The sequence below is a fragment of the Hyla sarda genome, chromosome 10 (assembly GCF_029499605.1).
Source record: "Hyla sarda isolate aHylSar1 chromosome 10, aHylSar1.hap1, whole genome shotgun sequence".
In the NCBI taxonomy this organism is placed as follows: Eukaryota; Metazoa; Chordata; class Amphibia; order Anura; family Hylidae; genus Hyla; species Hyla sarda.
The window spans coordinates 30,558,075-30,573,960 of NC_079198.1; the positions used below are offsets into that span (position 1 = coordinate 30,558,075).

The 15,886-nt window shown below is 40.9% G+C and overlaps 1 protein-coding gene across 6 annotated transcripts in view; it reads left to right on the top strand.

Moving 5' to 3' along the window:
* The window catches only part of TEAD2 (TEA domain transcription factor 2), a 145,416-nt gene that overhangs the window by 68,020 nt on the left and 61,510 nt on the right, over positions 1-15,886 (top strand). The window contains exon 1 of one of the 6 annotated variants that reach the window (XM_056542034.1): positions 15,701-15,834. The exons of the other annotated variants lie outside the window; for them this stretch is intronic. The gene's annotated coding sequence lies outside the window, so the exon portion shown is untranslated. Of the gene's footprint in view, positions 1-15,700; positions 15,835-15,886 lie in introns of those variants that run through there. 6 annotated transcript variants of the gene reach the window in all.

A 15,886-nucleotide genomic window follows, 5' to 3' on the forward strand; every position in this document is an offset into this window, starting at 1 on the left:
AAACCATAAATGAATACAATGTAGCCCCTTTTAGTTTGTATTTTAAAAACTTTTAGAAAATTTTCAAACTTTATGACATGAAATGAATCTCTTTGAATGAAATGTGTGTGTGGGGGGGGGGGGGGGGGGAGTCTGTAAACTTTCTGAGAATAACCCTGAACCTAAATCTTTTATATTCCTGTTTACACTTCTAACAAAGCCTAGTGGTCACATATATATTAACCCCGTGTGTCCCAAATTGTTGAAAGCTCTTTGTCTTGGAGTGAAACTAAGCGAAAGGAAATGGAGGGAGGGGACTTGGATCTTGTATTTGCCATATTGCTGGCGGAATATTGCCCAACTGTTGCTGAGCAGCTTGTAGGAAATGGGAGCCGACATGGAAAACGCTGGAGGAAGGAGGGGGAGGCTTAAAAAAAGAGGGAGAAGGAGAGATAAGGAGGGAACAGAGTTGCCTTTCAAAGTTTGCTCTCTTTGTTCAGCTGCTTGGGCATTGCAGATCTGCCATGCTGGCTGGAGTCTCTTGTATTTGTTTTGTAGTATCCACAGTGTAAATAAAAGCAGGAAACACTTTTCCCCTCTCTTTACAATGTGGACGGCAGCAAACAAGTCTTTCATGGTGTAACTGTGGAGGGGGTGGGGTGGAGATGAAATCACTGCACAAAGAATAGTGATCACAATCGCTGCTACTAGTTTAACTACATAGCTGCCGAAGCAGGGTGCAAACTGCGCAGTCGCCCCATGCGGTTTAGATAGATACTACATAAAATAAATACATAACTTGTTTTTCCCAAGAAACCTTTCACTGTGTTGTGTATTCACACAGTGCGCGGTTTGGTTGTTTTGTGATTTTGTTTTGAAATGGGGCCAAAAATTATAATAATAATAATAATAATAATAATAATGCTTTTTAATGTACATATTTCTGTAGTTTTGTGAGGTTTTGTCTTGACAATTGAACAAGTAAAAAAAAAATACTTTGACCTGTAAAGGGTGTTTTTATTTTATTTATTTATTTATTTATTTTATTTATTTGTTTATTTCTGCCTTTCAAAACATAACAAATGACAAAAAATGCACAGTGTGAACTCAGCCTTATACATTTAGGGTTCAGTCCCTTTTGTCTATCTGATTCTATATAATTCTTGCTGTTGGATTACATGATGATTTAATGGCATTTTCCACCTAGAAATGATATAATAAATATTTGTGGCCGTCAGCTAATCCAGTTTACATAAGAATGGTTGGTAATATTTACATATACAGATTAAAGAGCAGGACAACTGGAAAGTAAATAAAAATTCAACATCTGTCAAGTTATTAAAAATTCCATTCCTCACTTTCTTAGTTATAGCAAGGAAATTCCTGTCAACGTAATCTCATAACTTTCCCAGGCTCCTGCATGGCAAGCCTGTCTAGTTATGTAGTGGTACATTCTCAAGACTCGTACTACTGCATAGCTAGGGAGATTTGCTTTTCAGGTCTCTAGGAAAGCTGGGAGATAACCAATGCATTAACATACAGCTTCTAAAAACAGATATACAGTAGAGAACTGTTTACAACTTGACAGAAGGAAACTCCAAGCATTTTTATTTACTAGTAGGTTTTACATGATTGTTGTAGTAAAAATTACATGATTAATGTGTCATTGCTATGTGACCTAATATTGCATTGTGAGACCATAGCAATTCTCATTTACATAGTTCATAAGGTTAATAAAAGAAAAGAGTCCATCAAGTTCAATCTGTTTCCCTACTGTGTTGATCCAGAGGAAGAAAAAAAAAACATATGAGGCTGATTCCAATTGCCCCATAACAGAGGACAAATTCCTTTCTGACTCCAAATATGGTTTATCCTATGCAGCAAACCACAAACTACTATGTGTATGGAGAACCTTGAGTGAATTTGAGAAATGCCAATGCAAACCTAAAACTTTTTCTTTGGAACATTTGTGTGTAAACATTTACTAACCATCATTCTGATCAGCAAATATAGATGTTTAGATGAAAAAATTTGAAAATGCTGCTCATAATGGCAACATTACATCTTTGGCAGGCCCTTTTTTATATTATTATTATTATAAAAAAAAAATTTATATAAACTCTGGGCAACATTGAATGTCATGAACATATTTCTTTTATTTACTATTCCAATAGGTTGGCTAGTGTTTGTTTACCAATATTCTTGACTTGGACATTTACAAATGTAAACCCTATGGCCTAAGGCAGTGTTGCCCATCATAGTCAAAGCAGTGTTTTCCCAACCAGTTTGTCGAAATACTACAACTGCAAGCATGCTCGGACAGCCAAAGACGATCATGGGCAACATTGGGAGGCACCCTGTTTGGGAAAACACTGACCTAAGGTGGGAAATTTAATTTTTTACTTCAATGACTAGAGGTGGCTAGCTACTTTGGAATTGGCTATTCACATCTTGCCAGGATCTTAAATAAGGCCTGGACTGGCCCATGGCATTACATAAGTATTCTCATTTCCCATTCTTGAAAGCGTGAAACCTACAAAATAGTTGGTTGGCCATAAATCTACCAGTATAAACATGGTGGCAGACAATGATGTAAGTTTGCCTGGTAAACCAGCATTGATCTATTGGACTGGCATTTGTATTGGGTATGAATCTGCCCATCTAAAAGGACACTAATGCACCTGGCAGGTCTGGATATCAACTTTCACCAGTGGTTCATATTACCCCCCCCCCCCCCCCCCCCCCACACACACACACACACACACACACACACACACACACACACACACACTCCACTTTGTAGACTTTAATTTGCTCAGCCAATGGCCAGCTACAGCAATGTCTGGAATTTGGATGATTAAGTAAAGCAATGATTAGTAGTACTTGCTACTTGTAGACAACTATATGCATAAGATCCTATGGGATCTATAACATGCCCACCTTTTCTGCTGGTGGGCGCCATTTGTTAGTGTCCTGTACTTTTTCTCCAGTGGGATTTTTCGACTTTGTATGGCCTAATCCACTCGATTGACTTCTGTGTTATTTTGTATTACATTTTATGCCTTTTTGGTTACTCTCATTTACAAGACCTGTCACCTCGAAATTAATCTTGTCGAAAAAGTAGGTTGAATATTTTTAGCACTCTGCAGCCCGATCAGATGCAACCTTGGAGGCTTGTTTGTTACCCTTAACTTTCCTAAGGACTTTATTAATATCATTTTCACATAGGTGCGGACTGTCAGCGTGTTTTAAAATAAATGTTCTAGAACAGGAGGACAAACCCTCCCCCATCGATGTCTGGTGTTGTGGCAAACCTAGATTGGATAGGTTGGATTTTCCCTCCAGAAGTGTATGGTTGACTCGCGTCTCTCCACTCTAATATTTGGTAGTCACTTATTACTATCTCTATACAGTTAATAATCTTTTGAGCAGCATTTTTCTATTTACACTGTGATTTATTTTATTTTATTTGGTGTTCTAGTTTTATCAGAAGTGCTCAGCCTTGAATAACTTCTTATGTCACGTTGCACAACTCAAGTAGTATATTCAGTGAACCATGTAGAGGACTTTTGTGCATTGTGGAGAGGTTCAAAACCCTTTTTTTTTCTTTTTTTTCTTTTTTTTTGTGTCTTAAGAAACTTTTGCATGCATTTTAAAAACCTACATTGGTTGCAATAACATGGCAAGACACAAGCAGATGTAGCTCCACTGTAGATTTTATTTTATGCATATGGTTGATGACCATTAGTCCTGCAAACCGAAGGGTCTATTCACATGGCAGAATTTCCGCTTGCAGAATTCCGCCTCAAATTAAAGCCCATAGACTTCTATGGGATTCTGCACTCCCATTCACACTTCTGAATTTCCGCTAGCGGAAATTCAGAAGTGTGAATGGGAGTGCAGAATCCCATAGAAGTCTATGGGCTTTAATTTGAGGCAGAATTCCGCAAGCGGAAATTCTGCTGTGTGAATAGACCCCTTATACAGATCCATATTACAGATTTATTGTATTCATGTCTTTTTATTGGTGGTAAAAGCTTTCCTTTTAAAGACCATTGCAACTTTTACCCTGTCCAGAGATGGGGAATGGTGGGTGATGTAAGCTTTGCATTGTTTATGCTTCAACGAACTGCCAACAAGTAATGGGACAAGGTAAAAAATATATCCTTGTAAAATGTGTTTATAGTTAATACAAGGACTACTGTAAAGATCTTGTCAAGTACCATTTTTCTTTCTATTTTAATGTTGATGCCCCTGACTGTGATATCATAGTAAAAATGTGTCACTGTAGAATTATGGTGACCATACACCTTTTTAGATTCCTCCTGACATCCATACATAAACATTCTTGGCTCAGCTCAACATGTATGGGTTCTCAATAGGAAGAGGAGAATAACCTGCTGCCAAACACCTGTAGTAATGGCTTATCGCTTCACAACAAAGACTCGGTCATGTTGAAAGTGCTTCATCCTAATTTCCCCCAACATCTGCCATTGGGTGATAGCTGGCTGGACCCACAGAAATGGTCATTTTCAGCTGACATTCATCTGTGTATGGGCAATTTTAGAGATGACTGAAACTTAATTCCACAGTGTCCTTACCTTAAGAAAGGACCACCACACTTATTTTTTATTTTTTAATGGGCACTCTCATTAAAACTAATTTTTGCTATTGCACTCCTTATGGTAGATGAAAAATATTTCTAATATACTTTGTTTAAAAAAAATGAAGTTTTCTATGTTTTATTTGTGCTTAAAAAAAGCTCAAGAGCACATTTTCCCCCAACTCATACACAGACTCAAACACAGGAAGTGCCGCCTAGAGTGCTGAGGGGGGGGGGGGGGAGGGGGTGTCCAGCCTCATCCAATCATAGTTCCTCTCACACATAACTGCCATATGCTGTTGGCTGGACACCCCCCCCCCCCCCCCTCAGCACTCCAGGCTGCACTTCCTGTGTTCGGACTTAGGTCCAAAGTCTGTGTATGAGATGGGGGGAAAATGTGCTCTTGAGCTTTTTTAAGCACAAATGAAACCTAGAAAACTTCATTTTTTTAAAACAAAGTATATTAGAAATATGTGCAATAGCAAAAATTAGTTTTAATGAGAGTGACCATTTAAACTTTCTTTTAACCTCTGTTACATTACTGTACAGTGTTAGAAATTTAAACTTCTAATCAATTTTCTGGGTTCTGTTATTGAGCAAGCTTGTAGATTTAAAGGGATATTCCGCCCCAAGACATCTTATCCCCTATCCAAAGGATAGGGGATAAGATGTCAGATCGCCGGGGTCCCGCTGCTGGGGACCCCCGGGATCGCCACTGCGGCACCGCTCTGTGCATAATGACGGGCGATACAGGGGGCGGAGCGGCGTGACATCATGGCTCCGCCCCTCATGACATCACAGCCCGCCCTCTTAATGCAAGTCTATGGCAGGGGTGTTACGTCTGCCACGCCCCCTCCCATAGACTTGTATTGAGGGGGCGGGCTGTGACGTCACGAGGGGCGGAGCCGTGACGTCACGATGCTCCGGCCCCTGTATTACCAGTCATTACACGCAGAGCGAACTCGCTCTGTGCAGTAACGATAGCGCTGTGCTGCAGCGGAGATCCCGGGGGTCCCCAGCAGCGGGACCCCGGCGATCTGACATCTTATTCCCTATCCTTTGGATAGGGGAGAAGATGTCTAGGGGTGGAGTACCCCCTGAAACAATGCAAGGGAATATCGGGGATGTTGTAGCTTCCTGTCAAAAAATTGGCTAGAGTAGATGTTTTTAAAAGATGTGACATAAGATGTCTGGCAGCCCCTTATCCCCCTTCATTATTTACTGTATATGACAAGTTAATCGAAAATGATGGCTGGTGTCTGATCAGGTGGCCTACAATTATGTAACCTAAATTGGTGACTATAGATGAGGGAAGTTACAATGATTCGATTCGTCACAAACTTCTCAGCTTGGCAGTTGCTGACTTTATCCTGCATAAATTAGTTCAGCTTTTAGGTGCTCTAGTTGGCTGGAAAAGGTGGATACAGTCCTAGGAGAGAGTCTCCTAGGACTGTATCCACCTTTTCCAGCCCACCGGAGCACCTGAAAGTTGAACTAATTTATGCAGGCTAAATCAGGCAACTGCCAAGCCGAGAAGTTCATGACGAGTCGAATCACTGTAACATCGCTCATCTCTATTGGTGACAACCAGCACAAAAAGGTACCATAGGAGAACTTTCTACGTTAGCTAAAAGATCAGATATTACAATCCAGGCATCCTGCCTCTTCCTAAGAACACCTAAAGTCTTCATTATAAAGCGTAAAAGTTCTATTATCCTTAACTATTCTAGAAGCAAAATGTTCCAATTTTTATTTTTTTATTACTACCTTTAAGTCCAAGACTGTGGTCATTCTCAACCTACTTGAGTCATCTTCACTGGGCGCCTTCTTTTGTTTGCTTATGAACTCAAGTTGTAAAACTGGTTCCTGTTTCAAAGAGAACCTGTCGGCCCGTTCATACTGCCCTCTCCTAGGGCATCACGAAATAGTGAAATAGAAGCTTATCACTTATGTGTATAATGTTTTTTTGTTTTGTAGAACTTATAGATACTATACAGTGTGGTGTCAGTGCTGTAACCTAGAAGCCCAGCAGCATATTCACCAGAGATAGGTTCTCCTTGGTTTATATCTTCATTTTTAAATGCAAGTAGGGAAATGATTCTGACACTCAAGAAGTCTAATTTCAACATTTAAAGGGGTACTCTGGTGGAAAACTTAAAAAAAAATTTTTTTTAAATCAACTGGTGCCAGAAAGTTAAACAGATTTGTAAATTACTTCTATTAAAAAATCTTAATCCTTCCAGTACTTATTAGCTGCTGAATACTACAGAGGAAATTATTTTCTTTTTGGAACACAGAGCTCTCTGCTGACATCATAACCACAGTGCTCTCTGCTGACATCTCTGTCCATTTTAGGAACGGTCCAGAGGAGCATATGTTTGCTATGGGGATTTTCTTCCACTCTGGACAGTTCTTAAAATGGACAGAGATGTCAGCAGAGAGCACTGTGTTCCAAAAAGACAAGAATTTCCTCTGTAGTATTAAGCAGCTAATAAGTACTAGAAGGATTAAGATTTTTTAATAGAAGTAATTTACAAATCTGTTTAGCTTTCTGGCACCAGTTGATTTAAAAAAAAAAAAGTTTTCCACAGGAGTACCCCTTTAATGTAGATGCAGGAGCTTGACTTGGTTTATGCGTATCATGGCCCTACTACAGGTGGTGATGATTTGCAGAATAGGCCAATATTGCCTCATATAATGTGGTATAATATCGTCTTGTATAATTCCGGCAACAAATTAGCAAATGCTCATCCATTGGCTGATCATTTTGCTTTGCCCTGCCACAAAAACTGTTAGCTGCCATCCCTATGTAATGGGGGATTTGTTGCCGTCAACTGACAGCAAAGGGTCACATGATCGATCCAGCAATAATTTGTTCCACCCTTCCCACATGATTACCGAGCCGTATAATAGATGTTTGATTGGGTCCAAGTCCGGGCCCTGGCTGAGCCATTCAAGGACATTCACAGAGTTGTCCCTAAGCTTCTCCTGTGTTCTTAGGGTCATTTCCTACTTGGAAACTGAAAATTTGGCCCAGTTTTAGGTCCAGAGATCTCTGAGTCAGGCTTTCGTTAAAGGGGTACTCCACTGCTCAGCGTTTGGAACAAACTGTTCCGAACGCTGGAGCCGACGACGGGAGCTTGTGAAGTCATAGTCATCCCCCCTCATGACGTCACACTCCGCCCCCTCAATGCAAGTCTATGGGAGGGGGCGTGACAGCCGTCACGCCCCCTCCCATAGACTTGCATTGAGGGGGCGGAGCATGACGTCATGAGCTCCCGGCGCTGGCTCCAGCATTCGGAACAGTTTTTTCCAAACTCTGAGCAGCGGAGTACCCCTTTAAGCATATCTCTGTACTTCGCTCCATTCAGATTTCTCTCGACCCTGACGAATCTCCCTGTCCCACCACCACAGCATGATGCTGTCACCACTATGCCCTACTGTAGGGATTTTAATTGGCAGGTGATGATGAGCAGTGACTAATTTCCTCCAGACATGACTCTTAGGCAAGGTTTATACTAAGAATATTCTGAGCGTAATTCCGCCTCGAAATGACACTTGTAAATTCCAATGTAGCAGAACCCCATCGCTTTCAATGGGATTCCGCTGCTCAGTCCACACTACGGAATTTCAACACTGATCTGTCATTCTTTCGGCGGAACACATTGCTGTCTATGGGGAAGGCAATGTCCGCATGGTCCTATCACCCAATGATTCTGTGCTGGGCACCCTTTGTAATCTCTGGCACAGATATGAACTTCTCTGCAAAATCCTCTCTCTGAGCTCTGCAGGCAGCTCTTTTCGCCTCATGACCTTATATAGACAGGGTTGTATCTTTCCAGATCTTGTCCAATCACCTGAATTTACCACATGTGACTCCAATCATGGCGTAGAAACGTATCAAAGATGATCAAAATAAATGGGAGACCCCAGAGATAAGTTTCAACTGTCATAGCAAAGAGTTTGAATACTTATTTCCAAAAGGAATTTCAGTATTACCTTTTTTTTAATGAATTTGCAAAAATTTCTAAAAATTCTGTTTTCACATTCACTGGATATTGAATGCAGATTGGTGTCCAGAACATAGCAATATGTAATAATTAAAAGGGTCTGAAGACTTTACTTCTTCTGTTCTGTAACCTATATGTGGACATAAATAAACACTGTCCATCCTGTAGCTGCAATTTATTCTCCATATTATGATTGGATCAGTAATGACATTACTTTGGGTAGTAATGTCTTGCTTCCACATTACAGATGTCAAAACCCACCCTGACCATTATACTTTGGGTACTGCCAGCAGTAAATGAGAATCAGCCTCAATACTAAGCCCGACACCCCATCACCCCATCTTATATTATTTTCTATGGCATTATCTTGTAATACTCATACGTTTTGTAGGGCTGCAATTTCCAATAAAAGAGTAATATTCTTCATTATGAACCTTTTGTTATGCCATTGGAAAGCCATTAAAAAAAAGTTTTGCTATAACAATGACATGGCTGACTCCTGGTGAGCCTCGCCACGCTGCGACCTCAGTGTGTTCCATTCTATGCAGATGGTGCATGTATAACCCCTCTATAGTGAATAAAAGCCTATTATATGAGAGAGCTAACCCCATTACATAAATACACTGTGTTGCCTAAACCTATGTCCAACACAATGAGAGCGGATTAGCCGGCTTAACCCCTTCGGTGCTAGCAACAGCAATCTGCACATTGGACATTTCAGGAGAGATTCCCTGTGCAGCTGAAGGATTTACAGCTTCTTAAAGTATTGCATATTGATACAAGTGTAAGCTCCCTTAGCTTAGTGGCCTCTTTTCATGCTTCTTATTTATTTGATATAGTGAGGATAGCTATTCGCAGGTCAATTATGTAATAATCTTGGCTGCCTGGAAATGTTTGCGGGACTTTTTTCCCTATGTATTTTAGCGGACTACTTACTGACAAATGTATTTAGTTGTTTTTGGTATATCTGTTTCTGCGAAACTGGATGACAACCAATGCGACAGATTTTGGATGTCTAGAAAGTCAAAAATCTTATTTTTTTTTTTACAGCATTTTTATTTTTTGTAAGGTCTCCTCCAAATTAAAGGGGTACTCTGGAGCTGACATCTTATGATAAGATGCCTGATCGCAGGGGTCCCCGTCACGGCTCCGTCCCCGTGTGACATCACGCTCCGCCCCCTCAATGCAAGCCTATGGAGGGGGCATGACAGCTGTCACGCCCCCTCCATAGGCTTGCACTGAGGGGGCGGAGCGTGACGTCACACCGGGGCGGAGCCGTGACGTCACTATGCTCCGTCCCCGTGATCGCTAGTAATCAGACCCGGAGCGAGCACGCTCCGGGGGCTGATTCTAACGGGGTGCGGCGTGGAAGATCACGCCGCACCCTGTTCAACCTCTTCGACTTCGATCGGTGCGGTACCATAATACAGCTGTGTGCATGAAACCTCAGACTAGTTCCATGTGGCTGCAATTCCTGGATGCCCCCCTGCCCTGTGTTTCTACTGGGTTGAGCTTGGATCTCTGTGGATTTCTGAGAGACGTCTTAGTGATGTGGCTATGATACAGACTTATTCTTCATAGTAGTTCAAGGGCCAAGGAACCATCATTTCTTAACTCTTTCTAAAACCAATTTTTTTGTAAACCTCAGTACAAATAAGTGACTTGTTTCATGATCACAGTTACTTAGTACATAAAAAGAATTAAACAAAATAAAACCTTCGAGCAGTTTACTTAGCAGCGCCCTAGGCGAGAGCTTGGCGGCCGTGTTTGCAGCAAAGCCTGGAGCTTCAGTACTGGCGCTGCTGCTAGTACAGTATTAACATAACACCTTTTTTGGCACGAAGGTTGGCAACCTTTCCCATTACAATGTAACACATGTCTCTTAAAGCAACAGAGTAGCATTTCTCTGCTAACATTTTTTTTAAAAATGGATCCGAGTTTTCTATTCTCATTGGATCCTAGTGATTTAAGTGGGTGAATATTGTGATCAGCTGAGAAATGTTACAATCCAGTTGGGTTATACCAATATCAAATGGAGAGGTGGCATTCTGTTCATATGCAGATGGGTGAAGAAACTACTTTTTACTGAAGTGCCACCTCTCTATATGATGATTGGATGTGAACCTGCTTGACAGCTTGATGAATCTATACAATCCTACACAGCTTAGTGGAGGAGGCAACACGACCTCCCAGGGAGTTGACTAGGGTTTGGGTCCAGTGGTGGGATGGACATTCTTACTATCATTAATTGTGCCTTAGTTTTATTACTAAAGATTATGATGGTAGTTATTTAGATTAGTCATAAATACCTGCATGTATCAGAACACATTTACTTCAAATACCAAAATGGCTGCCTCCAGTCAACAAAGTTACTGTACAGGCATTCTATGGAAGCTTTCATGTGTTATAGTATTGTTGTCTTGGCCATACACATCTGTTGTTACAGTACAGATAGTTGGTAGAGTGAGTACTCATTATTTGGTGGATTTTAAACTGATTGATTTTTTTTATATTTTTTTGTCAGTAAAGCTGCAGCAAAATGCCAGTTCATGGTCTATAGAAAATAATTGAAAGGTCTATGAGGGACATAGACTAGAAAGTTTTTTTATTTTTTTATTTTATTTTTTTGTCATTTATTTTGGATTTTTGTATTTTTTTTTCTTTTTTGTCAATAAGACTTGAAAATGCATGACACTAAAGTGTCTGAGGCCTTAATACAGATCCCATTAGCCCTTTTATTGACTTTGGGAGAGTCTGGATGTAAGGTTTGCCATAAAAAAACTTAATATTAGTTATGTAGAGTGAGATAATGGAGGGTGCCTTGATCTACATAGGAAGAGGACCTTGAACTCCTTCTTGAGTGTGAGCGATCATTTTATGACTACTTAGGTTTCATTTGTTGTTTTTTTTTCTTCACTTCTCAGTATGTGTAAGAATACTATTGTACATATTGGGCTATGTGCATTACACAGCAGGACCCATTTCTCTGGACATCCTACCCACATTTAATGAAAATCTTCACGTTCTGCTTTTTCAGCAAACCTCCCAGTGATTTTGTTTAATTAAACAAAAACCTTTCCCCCTGGTGACATGGTGTCTGTAACCTGTGTGGGTGGAGAGGGAGCGAGGGTGGTAATCTACATGCTGATGGGCAGGTACTATAGAGCTGCCTGGGGGAAGACACCATGACTTCAGGGTAAGACTAAGACAGTAGATGAAAGATGTGAGATCAAAGGAGTCTCCAGAGGGTAAATGGTGTTGTAATATTTACTGTACATATTCTTGAAAACATAAATCTATGTAGACAAGGACAATATGGCTCCTACTTCCTTATGAATTCCAAAATGTGTTACAGAAGGTAAGTCAGAGGGGTAACATACAAAACAAAAAAGATCCATAGATGAAAGTTTACATCCACCCTGATTATCGATGTGAGCTATATGGTTCCCTAAGGGGCCTTTTAGATGGGCCAACCCGTGTACCCAAAAAAAATCAATGATCTTTTAGATAATTCTTGTTTAATAAGGCGATTACTTGACTTGAATGGCAGGAATATTCTCATAAAGATGCAGAATTCTGGCCAAATGATTCAGATGCAGAATTCTCCACCTTTCTGCATATATGCAGAATTCATGCGGAAATTCCGTATGAATTCCGCATTATTTCTCTGTGCATGGAACAAGGTGATTTTGTTTTTAATGCATTGCTTTTGTTAAATTTTGTGTGAAATCTGCACAAATCCCCCTCTTTGACTTCAATCTGCATCAGAATACTGCACATATTTTGGACATGACCCTTTTTTTTTATTCATAATTTCTGCATCCGAAAGACCGATGGGGAAAGTCTGGATGTGTGCACAGCAGAATCCCATTGAATACAATGGGACTCAACTGCTCCGGAATCTCGTGCGGAATTCCAATGCCGAATTCTGCATGAAAATTCCTGACGTGGGAACATGGCCTTAGGCTAGGTTCAGACTACGGAATCTCCGAGCAGAAAATTTCCGCCCGGAGATTCCGAGTCCCGCCTGCGCCAACTGAATTAGTCGGCGCTAGGACCGCGCGGACACTGCAGTCTCCTATAGACTGCTATGTGTTCCGCTAGGATTTCCGCCTGAAGAAAGAGCAACCCCTTTCTTCAGGCGGAAATTTTCTAGCGGATTTTTCATCCGGATTTTCCGCCTCACAAATTCCGAAGTGTGAATTTGTGAACGGAAAACCATTCACTACACTAAGCATTATAGTAAGCGGAATTTCTGCCGGAAATTTCAAAGCGGAAATTCCGTAGTCTGAACCTAGCCTTAGGGGTAACTGTGTAGCGAAGAGAGATGGTGTTTATTTCAAAGTAAAGAATGAATAAAAATTGGGCAAACAAGTAGGGCAATTGTAAATCATGTGTGACGTATGAAAGCTTTTATGTAGCCTATGAGTGTCATAAGGTAAATTCTATATTTACTGTATAGTGGTCCCTCAAGTTACAATATTAATTGGTTCCAGGATGACCATTGTATGTTGAAACCATTGTATGTTGAGACCATAACTCTATAGAAACCTGGTAATTGGTTCTGAAGCCCCAAAATGTTATCAAAAATAGGGGAAAAAAGTGAAGATTAAAGAAAAATAAGTAGAAAACTAATAGAGATAAAGCAAATCCTTACATATAAAAGTAATAAAGATCTTCTGGGAGCTGTAAATCACTGTCTATGTCAGTGTTTCCCAACCAGTGTGCCTCCAGCTGTTGCAAAACTACAATTCCCAGCATGCCCGGACAGCCCTTGGCTTTCCGGGCATGCTGGGAGTTGTAGTTTTGCAACAGCTGGAGGCACCCTGGTTGGGAAACAATGGTTTATGTAGAGGACAGGAGCTTCTTCAGGGTCCTATACAGTACACACAGTGTCCCAAATGGAGCCGCCCTTACCTGGTGTCCAAAGAAGCAGCTAACTCTGGCACAGGTAAGGAGATGTACAGAACTTGTAGTTCCTCCCTGCCTGTACTGTAGGGGGCGATACCAGACATCAGTCAGTGCATGCACTTCAGTAATACAGGTGATTTACCAGTGAAATGTCCATTCTGATTGGTCGGTTCTTCCAGTCATTGACGCGTTTCACAGATGCATTGGGTTTAGATAGTAAGCAAATGACAAGGCATTGTGAGATGTGTTTTGTGTGTGTGTGTGCGCTCAACCTGACTTCACAAAATGGCTGACTCCACTGACTGTCATCGTTCTGGCTTACAGAGCACGGATTTAACTTTTTAGTTCCGCTCTGTGATTCCAGCTTTTTTTTTCATGGCTACATTCTTCAAGTGACCTTTTTTAGTCTGCGAGTATATGACATAATGCTGGCTTTCCGTGGCAGAGGATCCTTTCTTGTTTAGGAAATTGGTTACATTCCAAATGTTTAGCATTCCAGAAAAAAGGCGGAAAATTCAGATACTTGAACTGTGCTGTGTAGGCTTCTTGTATGTACACTTTCAGCAACTCTGCAATTTAGAAGCAGGTGAAATTGTTTATTTTATTTAAATACATTTATTCCATATTTTTTTATTATTTTTATTTTCATTTTATTAAATTATAGGTACAGTAATATATTTATTTTATTTTTCTATCAGTGTTGGATCAGTAATGGATCATTATTAATCAAGTGTTGTCCAACATGTACATTTGAGTGATCTTTCCATTGGCTTATAGAAATAGGTTAACTCTTGGAACCCAAATAGGCACACCGTACCACTGATGCAATGTAGATTCAGGCTATAGGACAGATTTTCCCAACCAGTGTTCCTCCAGCTGTCGCAACTGATGACAAAACTACATCAGTTATTTAGTTTCCGGCGTTCATTAATCGTGCATGTCGGACAACCGATCGTAGAAAGACGTGTACCCCTGTCCGGTGCCCATGCAGCATGTGCCACCGTCCAGCGTCCAAATTGAGATACCAGATGAATGTGAACTGTCCCATTTAGGTAAATGGGACCAGTTATACAATTTGGTTTCCATCCAATGTATTTTCTACAGTGTCCAAGGGAAAAGATGCCGGATGACGCACACGTGTGAAGGGGGCCTAAGTTTTTTCCATGAGGATATAGAAATAAGCAGAAACCAGAGGGATAATCTCCTCTAGGAACAAAGACTTGGGTTTGTTGAAATCCTTCCTTGTCCCGCCGTCTACCGCTAATAGAAAGTCAGTATACCACCACACATTTTTGTACTATAGATTACATCTTATAGGTATGGACTTCTTTACAATCACCTAACATTTATAGGACCATTGGTTATTGCCCCACTCAGGGCCAGCTCTGCCTATAGGCAAAATAGGCAGCCATCTAGAGCACCCTCTTGACATGGGGCACTGCTCTGCCTGCCAAAAGAAAGTTAGACAACCAGCATCTCAACCACTCACTCAGAAGCATGAGGAGGATTGTTACAGTGTGTCACTCTACTAGTAAGCAAATTACATGAGGAGGGGGCTTGTTACAGTGTGTCACCCCAGTAGTAAGGTGGTGGGAGTCAAAGGGCCAATGGGCAGAGTCAAGGGGCGGCGAAATAAGCTTTTTGCCTAGGTTGGCAAAAATCCTTGCACCAACCCTGGCCCCACCCCATGATACCAAATTGTGACCACAACCGCTGCTCCTCCTATATACTTGTATTGATAATTGATTGAAACCGACAATTAATAAAAAGATATCTTCCTCTTTTGTCCATTGAAATGTTGTTTTGTTTCCAGTTTTGTGCTACGATTTTAGTTAAAATCTTTACCCACCGTGGGCTTGATCTCTGCCAAGATAGAAACATAGACTGTGCCGGCAGATAAGAACCATTTGGCCCATCTAGTCTGCCCAATAGTCCTATACGTCCATGTCCTATACGTCCAACTTTACAAGGAGACCTCTGGCTGTGACTTTGCCTTCGGAGTTAACTTATTTCAGGAAGTGTCAGCGTTGCCTGGTTACTTCTTAAGCAACACACGGGTTACAATGTAACTCAGACCTATAATCTTCGGAACAATGCTACATTGATTTTTTATTTTTTTTTTCAATCTTTGTAATAAACTTTCTTGTTTTCTGGTAAACATCAAAGCTTTCAGACCAAGATTGTTAAACCCTGTCTTATCATACTCCTGCTGTCCCAAGGGGATCTTTTCACAAGTCTGATAACATCTCTTTCCATCCCCCATCTAATCGCCCTCCAGGGGGTCGGGAAGACTGGGCAAGTCCAGATGTGCAGTGGGGCCCCTCCCAGAAGGTATGGGGTGTTTAGGTTTCTGTCATTCTGTAAGATAACAATCACATTCTGT